General features: G+C 39.2%; 1 protein-coding gene across 4 annotated transcripts in view; it reads left to right on the forward strand.

The window, feature by feature from the left end:
- The first annotated feature begins 14,107 nt into the window (after window positions 1-14,107).
- The window catches only part of LOC118232257 (muscarinic acetylcholine receptor M2-like), an 83,525-nt gene continuing 79,126 nt past the window's right edge, over window positions 14,108-18,506 (forward strand). The window contains exons 1-2 of one of the 4 annotated variants that reach the window (XM_035427085.1): window positions 14,108-14,288; window positions 17,064-17,217. The gene's annotated coding sequence lies outside the window, so the exon portion shown is untranslated. Of the gene's footprint in view, window positions 14,289-16,168; window positions 16,496-16,965; window positions 17,218-18,506 lie in introns of those variants that run through there. The other 3 variants (XM_035427086.1, XM_035427083.1, XM_035427084.1) reach the window with 3 other exon arrangements.

Consider the following 18,506-nt stretch of genomic DNA (forward strand, 5'->3'; position numbering starts at 1 on the left):
CATTTTTTAATGTGTATATTTTTTCTCTCGTCAGTTTTTGTGTGAAGGCTTCCATATTTATTCGGCGCTATGCTCAGGGGCCGTGGTCCCTACAGCCCATTTTTACCGGCATTTTTTTATTCACGGAATGGCAGGTCACAGCGCTTCGCACAGAGATATTTGATTTCCGGCCGCTGGATCAGAGCAAGCCCACTTGCTGATGAATGTGTCTCCCTGTCTGTGAATGACTCCTACACACATCAGGAATAATTTTCAATTTCCTTACGCCTGTCTTGCTCTGCTTGCTGCAATCGATTGCCATTCTTTATTTAGTTAGAGACCAAAGGAGCCCAGGCTGGCAGAAGATCTCTGATCTCTTCCTACCCCCACTGCCCCCCCCCCCCCCCCGCCCCCCTTGGTTTCTTCCCTTTATCTGAGGCACATAACCCTTGATGGTGTCAATTTAAAGATCTGCTCTTTCCTCCTCTCTTCCTCCAACTTTGTGTCATGTTCAAACCATCTCTCATTTGGGGTCATGATGCCTAATGCTACGTCAGATCAGAATATTTATTCACAGCGTCCATACCTTTGAAATGTTTTAAACATTTAACATCATAAATGAATATCCAAACACTGACATGCTTTGGTGCCAAGATATATTCAGTCCTATTTTGTGAGGCTATTTGTACCCAAGTTGAGACATCAGAGTAGAGATTTTCTAATGATTGAAATTTGCATTTTTATGAGTAGCATTATCAGCCTGTCACTATATTTTTCCTGTCAGGCTCTAAGCACATTTGTAGTAGCTACCAAATAATTAATTAGCACCCGAATAAACATGTGTTTATGTTCTTCCGCTAATTTACACAGTGCAACAATGGAACAGCTTCCATGGCTGGCACTGAGTTGATTTTATGGAGATATATAAAGTTTGTTTCCAATGTAATGCAGTAAATAAATACTTGCAGAAAGATTTATTTGGAGAGAGCTGTGATTAAAGACCTTTACAAGCAAGAGTAGATCAGTTTCCAGCTAACCTGGGGGAAATCTAGGGAAGGGAAACTTGAAATTTTGACAGAGGAAATTTTTTTTACTGTTCCCCTGTGAAATGTATTCAATGGGATGTTGTAACATTTGTGGGAGTACAATCCTCATAATTTAGCATGACATACCAGGAAAAACAGCATTATAAAAATAGCACTTTTCAGTCTGGCAGAATCTCAAAGTCTTAAACTGTCAGAAGAAGAAATAAAATGAAGTCAAACAAATTCAAATGAAGGAATAAAGCTAAAGGAACATTTAGCATATATAATGTTCTCAAACCCAGTGCATAAACGGAGTAGTTCAGATATGTACAATTTGATCACACGCACAATAAATTCTGTTTTATTTTTTCTGTTCTGCTAAGTTTCCATACTGACTGCCATTTTAGTATGTATTGGGGAAGAAGTAAATGAAAAGAATTCTTTCTCTTCAGGTTTGTAGTTTAACTTAATGAATGTCTAAGATGGCATCATTGGCCGATGGAGATGGCATCATTGGCCGAGTTTGTAACCATCAATAAAGTTATGAAAGTTGCAGGATTAACATGGATTAATACATAAGAGGAACACATCAAATGTGGAAAGCAAATGTGCAAAACAGTGAAAATACTACCATTTCTGCACATGAAGATACCCTCAGGACATTTTGAAATGCATTTTGGACAGAATAATGTATACATTCTCTTTTACAGTCATGTACAGATTCTTTTGGTGCTTAATGAAAACTAAAACAAAATGTAAAAAAAAAAGATTTGTTTCCTTTGTTAATCACATTGTCTTGTTGTAGTAAATGCATCATAACAAAACCTCCTCCCGGATTTCTCGCGTCACTTAAATTATTTATTTTCTTGAGTTATCTTTTTGGCATCTCTCCACCGGTGGCTGTAAAATCAGCATACAGAACTGTTTCAAAAGTTTTCAGAGCAGCAAACGAAGGGCAAACTTAATGTATCCACTGGCTGCTCCCACACTGCTTGTCATTCCATTCATAAACTTTTACTACCACGACCGATGCTTTATATATTTGAGATAATGGCTTGAGACAGGATATTCTCCCAGGGGAGAAAAGTACAAGTAACCAAAATGAGAAGAGCCCAAATTGCCTTCAAGACATATTTCAGTGCTGCAGGGGTAGCGCCTTTTTAATCTGCAGAGAAATACGGATGAACCACTTTTACCGGACTGTAAAGAAACCTTCCTTTCAGGCTGAGCCCAAGGACCAGACCTCACCTTTATTAAGAGTGTGCAGTTGTTACTGTACCTCTCAGTAATACTGATCATTTTAGTGCCATATAAAATAAAACCACGTATTCTTCCGGAAGCACTGGTTTTAAGCATTGCCTATCCTTGTCCTTCTGGGCAATGATTGACTGGTCATGCACAATGTTAACATTACATTATTACGTTCATTGGCAGATGTCTAGGGTGGCTGACTTGACTTACATTTTATATGATCATTTATATTTATATAAGCTGAATAATACACGACAATGTTTCAGATTGCTAGTTTGGACAAGCTCTTGTCTCTTGCTTGTGTAGACAGGAGCTTCTCCCCACCTAGGAACGAAACCTACAACCAAACCTACAAACTTCAATCTACAATCACAGGGTAAGAAATAGCCCTTGTTAAAATCAGGACAATGACCAAAGGTAAACAAAGTAAGATACAGACACGCAATATATCCAGAGCCTCAAAATAATTCAGCAGTTCTGAAATGTACTGCAACACATTCTTAAAAATATTAATACATTTTTTTGCATTAGTGCTTGACATTTTGGCACATGGATTTATCAGTCTGATTCATTTCGGGTTCATCTTTAAACACTGATGACGAGACCTGCGCCATTAGCACCCTACCACTGCTCCACCTGCTTCACATGCTTAGCTCTCCCCGCTACCCTTCATCTTCTGAAACAGTATTAACAGATGTCAGCTGCCATAAACATATTTTCGTATTTTCTCCTTCAGCACTACCCACAGCTCCCTTGCTTTTCATTTCCCTCTGTGTATAAGATAATAACTTTTTTAAAGCAAAACATTGTACTTTTGCTCTGAGCATCGGATTTGTGGATATAAGACCATTTAATATAATTCCACTTCTTTTAAACCTTAATTTAAAGTCAGTCAATTGGTGTTTTATTTTATAAGGCATTATTTCCTGTCCCTGGTCCTGGGCTCAGGCTTTTGGTTTCCTTTCAGCTGAATGCTTATTTGAGCTGTTGATTGAACACTGCTCTGCTTATTTGTTCTTTATTGAAAGAAAATGAGGACATTTTCAAAGGTTTGAATGTTTTTTTCCTCGTATTATTATTATCGTGGATATTACATAAATAGCCAAACATCGAATGCATTGAACACTAAATCTATGAACATTATGAACTTGAATGATGAACATTTAGTAATTCAAGGCAACATTTGGTCATTCAAGGAAAAACATTTACATTCGACTGACATAGCACTGTCTGAGCATTGGATGCTTTAAGCTTTAAATCCACAGAGTCTTTCAGTTTAGTTTTAAAACATTAAAAAATAGTGCATTTCCCTGTCTCCAGAGCAGACAAATCATTACAAAGCCTGTATGGTGCATATCATGACAATGTTCAGTTGCAAAACCTTTTGAGTTATGTGTTACATAGCTATATTCTGACTGCGCTAATACTGGGGAAGAATGATCAACTAGTTCTGTTTCATGAGCGAAGGAGCACACCATCAAATGAATGCAAACAGTGTGTTTATTGGACAGGTGTTCACAATTGAAAGCGATAAAACCAATGGACCCTGTAGTAGAAAGAGGGAGAGAGAGACGCAGAAAAAAGAGAGATAGGGAGAGGGGTGGGAGTGTGGGGCACATAAACGAGAGCGAAAGAACAGGCAGGAAGAGTTCTTGAAGGGAATGAGTGGAAGGGTAGGGTTTGAGGTGCGGTCCTACTCCTGAACCTCAGGTATTCTAGCTCCATTTAATCAAATAAGTGTAATACCAGTTGGAGGAACTCATTTGGTGAGGGGATGAAGGAACCTGATTAAGGTTGAGTTGTATGTATCTGTCAATGATACCCCATTCGTATGAATATTTATTTCACAAAAGACTAATGGCACAGACCCATAAAGAGATAATTACTGAGTTAACAGCTTAATGAAATTACTTTAAATTAAGAGCTACTCAGTGTGCTCTGGAAACAGTGGTCTGAAGCATGCGGTTCTGATATCTTTTGCAGGTGATTATTAGTGACCCTTCTCTTATCTCTTATTATATGCAAGAGATGAGATCATGATGGACCACATCAGCTCTCTCTAGGTTGGAGGACTGACAGTTTAGGCATTGCTGCAAACTTTTCTTAATAGAATCTGTTCGATATATTTAGATTTGCCTTTTGAAAGCTCCACAGTATGTCATGACATGCAGTCAGTGCATTGCCACAATGTATTTTTGCATCTGTCAATCTTCTGTGTGAGTTATAATACAGGTAGGGGACTGAGCTCAGAAGTACAAGGAATTCTGTGATACTTGGTTTGGCGTGCTACACGAACCACACTGAAAGGCAGAGATGGGAAATGTAATAGCCATTTTGGCTATAAAGTTCCCAAACTTATTTTCACTCCGAATAAATGCCTTTAATGGGGTCTGAACAGTCATTCCATTTAGCAACAAACTCATGAAGCTGGTGAAACTGGGGCTTGACTTACTTGGTGGAGGGATAACGGTTGTTGGAAAGGTGTTCTACTGTAGGAAAGAACATCGCCGAGCACCCTTCAATTGCCAAACTTTTAGTGTCTGGTCAAATGGCCAGTTGACTTATCAATCTCATCTCTTAATCTCAAGAACTCAAACAGGTACTGTATTTAGCTTTCACGTTTCCCAATGACCCGCCCTGTCCATGACTAAACCTTGCTTGGCTTGTTCGCAAGACATTCAGAAATAGCTCCCCTTTTGTTTTTGACAGCTTGTGTGTCTATGCATCCAAGACCGTTCACAGGCACGCAGTGTTTGGTGACATTTTCTTTCTTTTATTAAAAATCTGCTGCCCTTTTGAGGTTCTCGCTGGATGCCCAGTGGCAACGGCAGTCCATAATGACATCCAGCCTTCACACTGGGGTTAAACCGGAGTCAACTGATCTCCCCGACCACAGAGTTTAGAAAACTGCCGAAAAGGTAGGTTAAATTGTTAAAAGTCTGTAGTTGTCCTTTTGACAATTTTCCTGCTCATAATTTGGACCTTTTTGCTGAAGGTAGCTGCAGTAGCTCTGCAAGGCATGTTTCTGTAAAGCTTACCAGTGGCTAATACAAACAAGCCTTCTGCTAAAAATGAGAAATAAATGACACAAATGCAGCAGTGGAGCTTTGCAAGGTTATTTTCCAAGCATGAATTTTTCATTTTTCACACTAATTTTTCAGGCTTCAGGCTTTAGGAAGATTTTCATACTTATTCAACCATAACATTTGTATATGGTGCTGAGATGTTATTTTTATTTTAGAAGGCTTTTTACAAGAAACCACTAATTAGTAGCCTACCTAGCCACTGCCATTTAAAATAACTTATAGTGCATGAATGCATTTTATCATGGTCTGACCAATCCAAATGTCGCAAATGTCCAAGTTTTCAAGTGCCTAAATGCTATTGGGATTTACAGTATATGCATGTTTACAGAGCAGCAATTGCCGAGTCCGACGAGCCTCACAGATGCAAAAGAATGACCCAATTTGACAGTCAGCCCAGAGGGACTTCTTAAAATAGAAAGGGAAACCCCGCCATTGTTCACCAGTGCTGCGTCTCTGCAGGCTCAGTTCAGGAGATGACAAATGTCACCGAGCCGGGTGGAAACGATCGCGCCCGACAACAGCTCCGCAATTCCCGCTGTTCCGCGTCCCGTATAACAGAATGTCTCGCCCGGCAGAATCGGAGCCAGCCGAGGAGACATCAGCATTAAATTCCTTTGATTACGTTCCACGCTGCGGGCGCAACAGCCAAGCATGAATCCTCTTTATTACGAAGCCCTTTCTTCTGATTTTTTTTTTTTTTTTTTTGCTTCCTGGTAGACACTATAAATTAAAATACATTTGTGAAACATTCATCCGGAGGCAACATCACACTTTTTGAAGTTTCCATTGTTTTTTGCGGGGGGGGGGGGGGGGGGGGGGGGGTCTTTTCTTCAAAATTACACGGCCACAAATTCAATGACCGACAGCACACATCTGTTCTTATGTGTTAAGAGACCAATGTGTTTGGCTCTGTGGCTCGGCTGGTAAATGCACCCATCATAAGCGCAGTCTTGGCCCCATAGCTGAAAAAGCACCGTTTTAAACTCAGTTGTGTCTATAATAAATTATGACTGGGACCGTACAGATTCAATCTGAGCTATGAAAACACTGCTGTTGCTTTTTAGAGTTCATTTTTATCACAATGCCAAGCAGGCAGTGTTACATACAGTACATGAAGAAGTGCATCATGGTCAAATTTTTTGTTGTCTGCCATAGTGCTGGAGCTCCTCCATGCTGAAAGGTCATAACAACATGGCATAATGTAGCTCAACTTGAATAAAGAAACAGTGTTCATTTCACACAGACCCACAAAAACCACCATATCAGATTTTAAGCTTTTAAGTTTAATTTCACATTTAAATACTTCCCTGTTGGATATGAAAAATATACACTTCTGAAACACCACTGTGTATCATAGCGTAGGCCTTGTTGTGCTCAGAAATAATATTGAAAAACAGAAGAATATTCCCCTCGTGGAGGTGTTATTAGAGACAGGTTTGCGTTTTAGCCCTTTCTGCGTCTTTCACTGCATTGTCCAGCCCAGCAATGCAATCACTTAGGTTAATTAGTCTCAATTAAGATGGCACAAACTGGCACTCAATCTAAGGAATTGCTAATAAGCTAATTTAGAGACATAAAAAACCAAAATTGAAATCCTGAATTTGAGTCTCCTCCGCCTGCAATGAACCCACCTGCCCCGCACGAAAATCTTCTCATCAAAGGAGACAGCCGACAAATTATATGAAATAGCCTATCTATATTAGTGCACTCACGGCGTAATGAAAATGAAATAAACTGCAAATATAATTATGCGATGTCTGCAGAGAATCACTGTATGGAAAAGACAAGGGACAAAAATTGATAATGCGACATCTGTTTTCAGATAAATAAACACATTTTATTTTGCGCTGCAGTTTAACATAATTCTATGTACAGAGAAGGATTTCTGGCGCCTGCGATGAAATCATAGATATAATGAATTATATGCTCATATGCCAAAAAGGATTAAAACTTGCCCCAGGTGTGCTTATCAGTGTGATAGATCTCGACTGGATGGTAGCAGGTATGTCAGCAAAGGGATGTTAGATCTGAGGCAGCAGTGCATTTTAAAAATACCAGAGCCACAATAACATGCACTGTGAGGGCACTCCATAATGATGGTCCTGTGATGAACGTTCACTAAACCAAATGACACACCCGTGGAGCTGATGTTAAGGCATTCGGGACCTGACCACTCAAAACAGCATTTGACCATGTGGGTGCACACCTGAACATCAACTATCATTGGGAACAAAACATCGCTAATGCGTTTTATTGCAGAAGATTTCTTCCGAATATTCTTTCCATCACAGACAAATGCTGTATTTGTATTTATTAAACCTCAGTGTATTTACTGAGGTGTCCGGTTTTGTGAAACATGCTCAGTGTAACAGCAGCAGTACATTTCCTGGAATTTGAATGTCCAAATATGATTTACGAGCTTTGCTTTAATCATGCATAACATTTCTTGAGTTTTTTCAAATGGAAAATGAGCCTACAACTTTTGGAGTAATGCCCTGCTCTGCTCACTGTCTCACATGACTTTCCTGTCATTTATTAAAATATCAAATTTAATATCTCTGAATATTAAATTAAATGTATGTTTAAAAAGTACCTTTATTAGGTTAAAATAAATAAATAAAACGTAAAAATATTTATATCAAATGTAGAATCCAAAACAAATAAAATCGTCTCTCTACAATGAAATTAAAATATTAATTACTTATGAAATAGCAATATGTCACAGATCAGTTGATTACCTTGGCCTGAATCAAAATTGCTTAAAATTTCTGGGCGCAACCACAGAGCAGGATGTTTTATGTTCAGTAGCCATGTGGAAGAGTAGCTTATTGGCTGGCATTGATAACTGGACGCTGTGACTGGCTGTGCTCCAGGCTGTTGCCGTCTGAATCCAGAGGCATTGATTGAACAACAGGTTTTTCTCCCTTTGGCAGGCTGTATTGCCATACAGTGTAAGAGCATAAAACACCTGACTGAAGAGCCTGGGTCTATATATCCCAGGGTTTATTACAACACTGTTGACTCATTCCTTTCAACGTGAGGTATGAGGCAATATTTATTTTCTTGTTCAGTTTTTCACCAACGGACAAACTGTCTCTGTTTATTCCTCTGCGCATGATAAATAAAATTAAAGCTTAATTTCAGGGGCCCCAACTGAAATGCTAATGAATAGGTAACTGTGGCTCATCCGTGACCAAAGCTGCTCGAGCTATAATTCCCCTGATATTGACTTACGCAAATCTGTGCCATACTAGTTGTTCTCATTCTTCCTAGACAGTCTTACTCATGGATGCTGACTGTGGGCTGCCCCAGTTTGACACTCAGCACTAATTAAGGCAAACCAGACTTTCACCACAGATTTAATTGCATGGTTCACTTCAGAAAGAGGACGTGACCGTTTCCATGAGCTTTGACCCATTGATTCAAGAATTCTCTATCCAGTTTCTCATCTGGAGTAAAAATTTAAGGACAGAAAGTCTTAACAAAATCATAACAAGCAAACTCCTACTTACAAAGGTAAATGCAAGGATTAGGCAGCTCCCTTCCTGTTCTAATTGCTTAATATAGGTGACTTGAGTGGAACAAACGTATTTTTAAATAGTTTTGCTATGAAACGGCAAACCATTTTCAGATATCATGGAGATAGGAAAGCTTATGGAGCTGTGTGCTTTATCTGATCGGATGTTGCCACTAGAATGAGAAATGTATTTTCTGTAAGACAGCAGGGTGAAGCTACAATGTGTGAAAGCTTGGTCTCGATACCAAGTGTCCTCAAAGGCACTTCCCATTTGACTGTTCTGGCACACTGCTGATTTCAAGAGCAATTTATGTGTTGGGGTGGGGGAGTTGCAACATAGACAGCGTAGAGAATTATCATCCCACATCACACTAATCCAACATGTCCCTCCTGGCAACAACACAGAATGCATTTCAACTGCCAAGTGCCTTTTGCACCACTGGTGCTTCTGTCTCAGGAAAGTAGTGTTGAGTTGCAGCACACGGTGAATAGAAGATCAGTCAAAGTGCTCCATGTACCAAAGGAGATTCAATTTGCTCCTTGATCACCATTGGACCTGTGTGGTCGGAAATGTCCCCATTTCCATATTCATAACAGAAAATCACACATTGGAGTGCCTATTAGATACTGGAACTTGTGGATATGCAGCTATGCCACCAGAACAATAATCATCCCATTTGTGCTGACAGCGTACCTCTTTTTGGCATTTTGTGTCACTTTATAGTAATGTACACTTTTATCAGAATTTCTTACAACAAAAGTTTAGCCACTGCACTGCCTCTGTCTCTCATTCCGTTCATCTCTCTCTCCCTCTCAACAATTTTATTTTAGATTGCACTGAAATGCGACTTGTCAAGTTTCTAGTTATAGTGGATTTATTTGATTTTGAGGGCAGTTTAATTCATCCATTTCAATGCAGATATGCTCAGTAGTTTCTGCATATGGGGTTTTTAATCCCATTGATTTGCTGTTGGTCACTCATATATCATCGAAACTAAGGAACTGCTTTGTTTGTTTGTGACAAATGTGAAGTAAACTGTGCAGATGGTTGCATATGTGGTACCTTGCTGCCTTGAAAATTCAGTGGTTTGGCCAGGACAAATACACGATAATGTTTTGTGAGTTTACTGATATATCTCCTCAATAATTAGCATCTAAGAACTGGCCCCTTTGGAACTTCTTATGTTCACCTGCCAAAAATCATCCAGTGCATGAACATCATACTGGTGATAATCTGACAATCTGTCAGTGCGCACTGAGCTTGATAGATATGCCACAGAACTATATATTATATTTCATATTTTTTGTTTCACATACTGTATTACACAACAATAACAGAAATTTCAGAAGCCAATTCAACAACTGCTCTGTTGGTACTCTGCACAGCACCAATCTGATTTAATGCAGACATAGCCTGTTCAGAGGCCAAAAACACTATTATGACACACTATTTTAATTGACAGCCAGAGATACAATTTCTTATATTTATATGGACCCTACTAAACCCTTTTCCAATTTGCCAATAGACTACTCCAGCAAGAAAGCTTTTAAATCTGAAATGGCTTTTCTTTGAGAGATATGTCTGCTTTTGTGAGGGAGAGAGAATTTAGTTATAAGTTGTAATGTGTAATAGCTGTACCTAATGCAATTTTTGCAAGTGGTTTCCCAATGCTTTTTTTGTCATGCTAATATAGCATATTTGAATTTGAATTTGAATAAGACAGGAATTTAGAGTCAGACGCATTATACAAATTAAATGTTTCCTTGGATTTCATAAGTATTTGGCATCTTCCATTATTATTATTATTATTATTATTATTATCATTATTATTTCTTTATTTTATTTTTATCATTGTTGTTGTTGTTACTATTATTATTATATGTTTACATTCCTACAATGCAACATCCGCATGCTTTATCTAGACTGTTCCAGTAAGGACCACGTTGTTTAAATGCATTTCCAAGGCAGCTTGTTGCCCTAAATGTGAAAAATGTGTCTGCTTGATATGTGAATATTTAATGAGGTATAATGAGGTGTAACCGTTAACCATTCATTATTTGCTCCGCTTGTTCCTCATTCAGTTTTCCACTTACGCAATCTAAAAAAAGTGGATGTATGGAAATGATTATGAGAGCTGAAGGTCGGCAGAATCCCCTCTTTAATATCTAGCGCGGTATCAGCCGGTGCGCTTAGAAGCGTCGGTGATCCCGCCCACGGCGGCCTTCCACGCTCTCGTGTTCTTTTCACTGCCGCAACGTACTTCCTGTAATCATCACTCTTCAGACTGCAATCAGGGTACTTTTGTGCGCTGATGTCATAGAATGAAAATGCGTCTTGGGTTTCGTTTGATTGTGGAGAAGCTCAAGTAATAATACCTAATACCGCAAAACGAAAAGCAGGTTTGGGAAACTACTTTGCAAATGAATCACATCTTTTCAAACTTGAAAGCAGCCCATTTGTCTGTGAGGTTCGTATACAATTATTTTATGTTCGGTGACGGACAGTTCGATTTTAAGTTCCTCCCACTCACAGTCCACTTAGATCTCACTTGTGTCTCCAACACAATGTAATATGTGGATTTTAAAATACAATGCCTCGTCAGATATTTTTAAGGCAGTGCACAAAACATAATCTTGCTGAATATTATTACGCACAAAAATGCCAGGAGACACAAAATATTCAGCACACTGGGATTTGCATAGTATACGTTTTCCCTGGTACAATATCCAATGAGACAGTATGGTTATAGTTTAATGTTGGTTTTTACGCTGCACTTCATATTGGGATTCCAATATAAAGTACAGTAGTTCTCTTTTTTAAAAGAGAAAGGAGGGGGGAGTGCAGACAATCTAGGCCTCAGACCAAGGTGCTTCTCCAGCAGATGTCAGCAGAACATCCCTTGAACATTACAATAATTCTTCACACAGCTCTTTCAAATTTATTGACATTTATGATCACATAGATTACTTGGCACAATGAACACCAGAAAGCAATGTCTGTCACTACGAACATCATGTCACATCAAGCACTGGGTCTGTAAGTTAAGGGATTTTCTCTCACTGCTTCAGTCAATCTTATCGTGAGGCAATAGGCTGTTTCAGTTTAAATGGATACAGGTGTTGCTGTACCTAGGAATAATAATGCTTTTGCTAAATAATGAAGATGATGTGTTTTATATACAGTAGCCTTTTACGCATGGCATGCATAAGCCATTCTGCAGAAGACCGTCACCAACACATTTGTTTTGGTTGTGAAGCAAGGACTCATTTTCAAATGAACCAATTATATTTGTGGCTGATTGGATGGCCAGACTGACAGGATAGATTGGGAATGTGACCAAGACAATTACTTCAGGTAACAAGCAGCACATTAAAAATGTTTTCGGGGTAGTAAGAGCATTTTGAGAGGTATACGTATAGTGCTTACTAACATGATTTCCAGTGATAGAGGTGGGTTTCTAAGTTACAGTAGGTCATTTTAAAACCCTGAATTTAGACACTTGATTATATTACAGTTACCAAGGTTACAACAAATGAGAAAATAGCCTTCAGTTTAGTTGGCTCTGAGGACTTCAAATGAAAAGCCTGAAACAGATATTTAAATGGCAGGCCAGCTAGGCCTAATCACAAATAATTCCATGATTTCTGAAAATGATATTAATACATTGATAATGTATCTTTACCCATTATTGGCTTGTTATGTATTTTCTGGACTTGTTTCACATTTTTAAGTTAACTTGCAATGATACAGGGCTCTTAATAAATAACAATCAATCAAATAACAATGTGTATCACATTACAGAACTGTAGAGCAATGCTAGGACCGGTAGGTCCACAGTGTGAAATTTAATAAAACTGAAGCAAAGCTACAGTGACAAGCAGAGAGCAATCATGCAGAACAACAGTAGTATACCTTTGCCATGTGGGGCTCACTTTTCATAAATGTCTGCAAGGGTTTCTGTGTGAGAGAAAGTCTGTATCTTGTGAAATGAGCATCTTGAATGACATCTGTTGTCACAGTTCTCTTTACCCATTTTGCTTTTCCCGATGGCAAAATATTTTATGACGGGATATTTCATGTTTGCTCGCAGAAAAAAAGTTGTTGCTACTCAGAGAACAGAACCCTGCATAGTGCCCAGAATATCAATCTGATCTTTGGTGCGTTTTGTTATGGCTATGGCAAAATGATGTGCCGAATCCAAATTTAAAATGAAGAAAATAATGTCATTAGGAAAATGCCTGATCTACAGAGTTTATGTACACAAACATTCTCACTCAAAGACAAATACATATGCAAACAAACACACACACACACACCTATCCTAGACAGGGCTCTCTCTCTCTCTCCCCCCTGTGTGTGTGTGTGTGTATGTGTGTAATATTTCTGATGCCTTTTTATTTGCTTGTGAAATTGTTACATCAATATATTGTAGACACGGTCTTATGGTTGCGCTCATGGGCCATTAACTCGCCTGCCTACGGGGATCTGAATTCATTCTTTGACAGTAGTGAACGTATAACGTGAAGAGGCATTGTGTAACCAGCAGCGAAACAAATCTTGTAACAGAAAGCACTGTGCAGTCACAGCACGTAGGTCCAAAAGGCTAAAATCCTTTTAATCCCTTGCTTCACAGGTGAGTATTGTAAATGATCAACTGAAGTAGCTCTTCATAGTGCTTCATTCTTCAACTCGCGCAGCAGCAGTTCTACGTATGCTCTCCATGGTGCTGAAACCAAACAAGCACTTCATTACGATAGACTCCAAGGACAGAACTGAAGTGCTACAAAGGTCGCACTACAGCAACGCTAAACGCTACCACTATTGCTAGCCTTGATAATGATAATGATGATGACCTATTAATATATATGTATGTAGAAATTTTACATCTAAACGTTTTGTTTTGGCATTGAAAAGAAAATAAGCAAATAAATCAATTATTTAATAAAATGATGGCATGTGGATTTTCATCTGTCGTAAACACAATCATCTTTCAATAAAACCCTTTCAGAGATATTCCAGAGAGCCTTTGATATATGTACAGCCTCTTTGTCTGTACTTCGCTCGGTTTCTCCCAGTGCATTGCCAGATAACAATAAAGTTACAATTTCATATGGCACCACGAATGGTCATATATATATATATATATATATATATATATATATATATATATCTCTTCTCACTCCCCCCTCTCTCTTTCTCTCTTCTCACTCTCCCCCCCCCCCTCTCTATCTCTCTTTCTCTCCCTCCCTCTCTCTCTCGTGTCTGCTTCCAAGAAGGCAGAAAGCGACGAGTTCTCCGCCACAGCTTAGCGTTACTCCACAAACATGCCCTCTGACGAGCAACTCTGTGGTGAAGCGGGCCAGCTAACTGTATGCTTCCACTGGGTGAACAAGAGTGACGGGAGGTTGTCCGCAGAAGATTGAGAGAAGGTAATTTAAACACAAAAATTTTAGTGTGGATATATTTTCCACAACGTTTGATGAGTGTACGCACTGATACGATTTAGGACATGTAGGCAACTGTTTGTAAATGTTTGTTGCACCGGTTTTGCAATTCAAATCGAATACAGAGAAAGTTAAACGAGCCAGCGCAATGTTTACAAAGGGGGATAATTCCAATATGTTACTGTCATGTATGTGTCATTCACATTTACGTTGTGTGGTTGAAAGCTGTGAGTACCAAGCTAATACATTCAAGCCAATGTACTCTTTTCATTCTTATCCTACTACTGAACAAATTACCTGTCTCTTAAACATACCCAACAATCCACTTGGAAGAAATATTCGAGCTCATTTAAGAATGTGACGTCTCCTTGCTTATGGAATCTGCGTATGCAATTATGGAATTATGGAACTTGAGTATATGCTTAATCTTCGAAACGTAATTATTTTGATTGCTGGGATTGGTGTTGCTGCCCACTGTATTGTATTAGCCTCTTAATGATAACGAGCGTTCTTAATGCCTGCTATTGTTCTGTGTTCAGTTTACGGCAATTCAATGTATTTTAGAGAAATTACAGAGTGAGGGCTCACCATTTCTAGGGGTACATGTACCGTGTGTGAGCGCGAGCGCATGTGTTTTACCTTGCGCAACTTTTACGTCGTTTGATGTTCGCAATATCTTTTGTTGAGATTGATAATTGTTATGTGCAAGACAACTGTCCGAATGGACGAAACCTGAGTTTGGATACGTTGAAAGGGTCTTTTATGAGTTCGCACCTTCCTGATTAATTAAAAAATAAAATATAGCCTGCTGTTGCTCCTTGCGTCTCCCCAAGAATGTTTCACGTCAAAAGACAATCAACTTTCCCTTTGTTTGTGTTTTACATTCACATTAAACTGAAGTAATGTTCTTAAACGGACAACCATGTGGAGAGATACGATTGTCGTATTTAACCGTCATAGCCTGCATTTACCACCAATGTTAATTCCAGCTGTCAAGTGAGAAAAAAAAAAAAAAAAACAATGATTCGCATCCCCAGACATTATTGATCAGTGTTTTTGGACATTTTACCGGACTCATTAAGGAATAATATTTTTATCGGATTGTATCCCCATTCGGCTTGTTAAAAAGTAAATTGCTCCCCGACATTTGTGTTAACATTTCAAGACGTGTACGTAGTTTAATAAGTGAAAGTCGTTGAAAAACTCAAATAGAAATCATCATACACTCGTGCAACACCAGAACCATTTTTTGCCTTGTTCCCAAGGACAAAAGAATGATTTGAGGTCATATCTTTGTGTAGTTCTTGGAAGTTTGGTCACCCACCCCCATCACATCCCCGTCTCAGAAATATGAATAAAATTGGCGTCCAACATGGCTATCGCAATGGAACGTGTAATATTTCTGCAATTTTTTACCAATAACATACCAACACCATTCGATCCTCTTCCCTTGAAAAGATAAATTTAATTATATAGCAAAGGACAGCTGCAGTCTGAACACAAATAGCTAGCCTTATGGGGCGATGTTTGAGGAATGTTAGCGTAAAATGAAATCGAGGTGTCACATAACGTACACTGCTGTACAATGGCGACTCTGTGTGGCACAAACGCACGAATTTATTACTGCGTTTGTTTCACATTTTCAACAATCCCCTAAGGTAGTGCTCATCTTAATTTTACGATTTCCTTTTGTGTTCCATTAAAAACCGTTTAGCAACAAACGCGCGGAAAAAGCGTCAGCATGTGTAACACATACTGCTGCTTAGGGTGTGTGTTGCCACTTGCCAGAAGGCGGCAGCTAGTGTTTAAACTTCAGACCTTTAACTGAACACCACTCTCCGTCGGCATGTCAGATTAATATAGCATAGTCTTGCGTGGATGGTGAAACCATGTCCGAAGCAAAACATTAACTCATTAATCAGTTTTGCTTTCTGTGTTTAATTATCACCATCGTATTTCATAGCCTGTTTCTATTAAAATGTTTCTTGCATGGCTAAAATATGATGTATTGAAGTACCTATTTCCAGGGAAAACATATTACAGCATCGCAAAGGATTTGCAAGCATTTATCTCCTGTTGTTCAATGTTATGTCATTCTGGAATTGTGCGCAAGAACAACAGTCATTCCCATTCCGCCACATCATAGGCTACTTGCACGGTGAAATATTTTTTCAGTGAGAAGACATAACGCGGTAGGTGGCTCAATAAGACTACTTGTTGCTGTAAGAAAAATAAATTCCACAGTAAGAACAAAAATATGAAAACATAGACTATTCAAATGCTAATATTAATTTAGTATCATTGCCGGAATTTGTTTGCAGCCCCTGGGACCGTAGGGATACCCGTTACCTATATCGTACAGCAATCGTTGGCGACAGATATATGATGGAAAATAAATGCCATGGGGAATAAATGCGAACATGGAAGGGAATATATGATGTTTATGCCTTTTTTTTAGTAAAGCATTCGCTATAAACTAGAAAAGCGTCAAGTCGTTCGACGTTGTTGCAGTTTCTCACTAGCTTGTGTTTGTTAATATTTTTGCACCGAAGCATTTCATACATTTCTGACAGCTCCCCTTAAGTTATTTTTTCTTCCATCAGAGGTGTATTGGTGTAGAGGGGGTGGGGAATGGAGCTGGGTGGGGGTAGAGGCGGGTTGCTGATTAACTTTCGCAGCTCACAGCGATGATGTTACAGCCAAGACAGGCGCGACTGTGCACCAACACCTTGCGCTCGTTGTCTCAAACCTGTACCGAAGACGTTAAATCGAGCCGTAGAATCGGCGTCTTCGTTGGAGGGGAAGGATCGAATCACACCCGCTGTCCGGTCCCCGAAAGTACCAGCAACAATTTCTTTCTGCGTACCTGTCCATGAGGGCTGATAGGATGCATCATCACCTCCTCCTACTCCAGGTAAATGATTTGTACAAGTTTAATTCCGGTTACTACGACGTAAACAGACTCTATACCATGGAGTAACATCATACAATAGCACCGTCATTTAAGGTGTTAAATGCACATTTTAGTAATGGTGCTTTTATGTTAAAAGCGTCTACAAAAAACAGAACTTTCTAGAAATATGCTTGTTTCCATTATCTTTTCATGCAAAGTGCTTTATTTTATTGATGTCAAGTGATTTCAGGTACGATAACAGTAGCCTATAACAGGTGGAATTAAAACTAGTCCGAAGTTTATGCTGAAGCTAAGAGCCAATCACTTGCATAGAATGAATGTTTTCCCTTATATTCTCGTTTTAAACCACACCCAATGATATTGGCTACGCGTTTGAAGAAAGTTACCGTGACAGAGACAACTAAAGTGTGCATGGTATATTCCATAGGCTGCTTCGCTCGAAGCATATTGTACGTAAAATAGCTTAATTTTCGAACCTAATCGATCCTCTGTGCAATCACTGAAGTGGTGTGTGTTGCATAAATTAAGGCTATTAGAGACGCGTGGCATGTGTTTTCGGCTGTATGGTCATTATTTCCTGGGACTGTGTGAGCAGAACAGAGGAAAATAACCTGGTCGGGTTAACTACCTTTGTTTAGGGGTCTTAAAACAAGAAATGTGCTCTCTTTGGCAATGGGGCTTGCACATATTATGGATTATATATGCATTGAGTTCACTGAATATGCTCCAAGATCTGAGATATGAATCTGTTGTGTGCAAGGCGGCTCAGTGGTAACATGCTTAGTGTGTTTCTCTGGTTAGTTCCGATCCTAGAGGGCACGGTGAACATAGAGATAATATATGAACGCAACCTCGGCGTGCGGTGACGCGCAGTCAGTAAATTCGTATACGGGGTGAAACGGGGGAACGTGCCCAGAGGAAGGCTCCTTCATGTACTATGGAGCCATTTCAGCAGTGCTCGCGAAGCTGAATGCGCCTCTGTATTCGGACCCATCACAGACGTATCTTGGTCCATCCACAGGTCCAGAGTATTTTTTTTATTTATTAATTTATATTAACGAACATTCACGTAGCACTGCGAATACCGAGACAACACAATATTTTGAATTTCTATTCGCTCTCCAAAAATAAAAATGATTACTATTATTGAGGAGTGTGTTAGTATGTAGCCTCTGGTTGGGACTGCAGAATTTACAGCGCAGTTTGCTTGTTGTTGCGTTATAACCACGGTATTGTCATGCTACACTCAAAGCAAGAGCAACCATGTGTTTAAATTTCTGAAAGAACTG

This window comes from Anguilla anguilla, chromosome 7 (assembly GCF_013347855.1).
Source record: "Anguilla anguilla isolate fAngAng1 chromosome 7, fAngAng1.pri, whole genome shotgun sequence".
Lineage (NCBI taxonomy): Eukaryota > Metazoa > Chordata > Actinopteri > Anguilliformes > Anguillidae > Anguilla > Anguilla anguilla.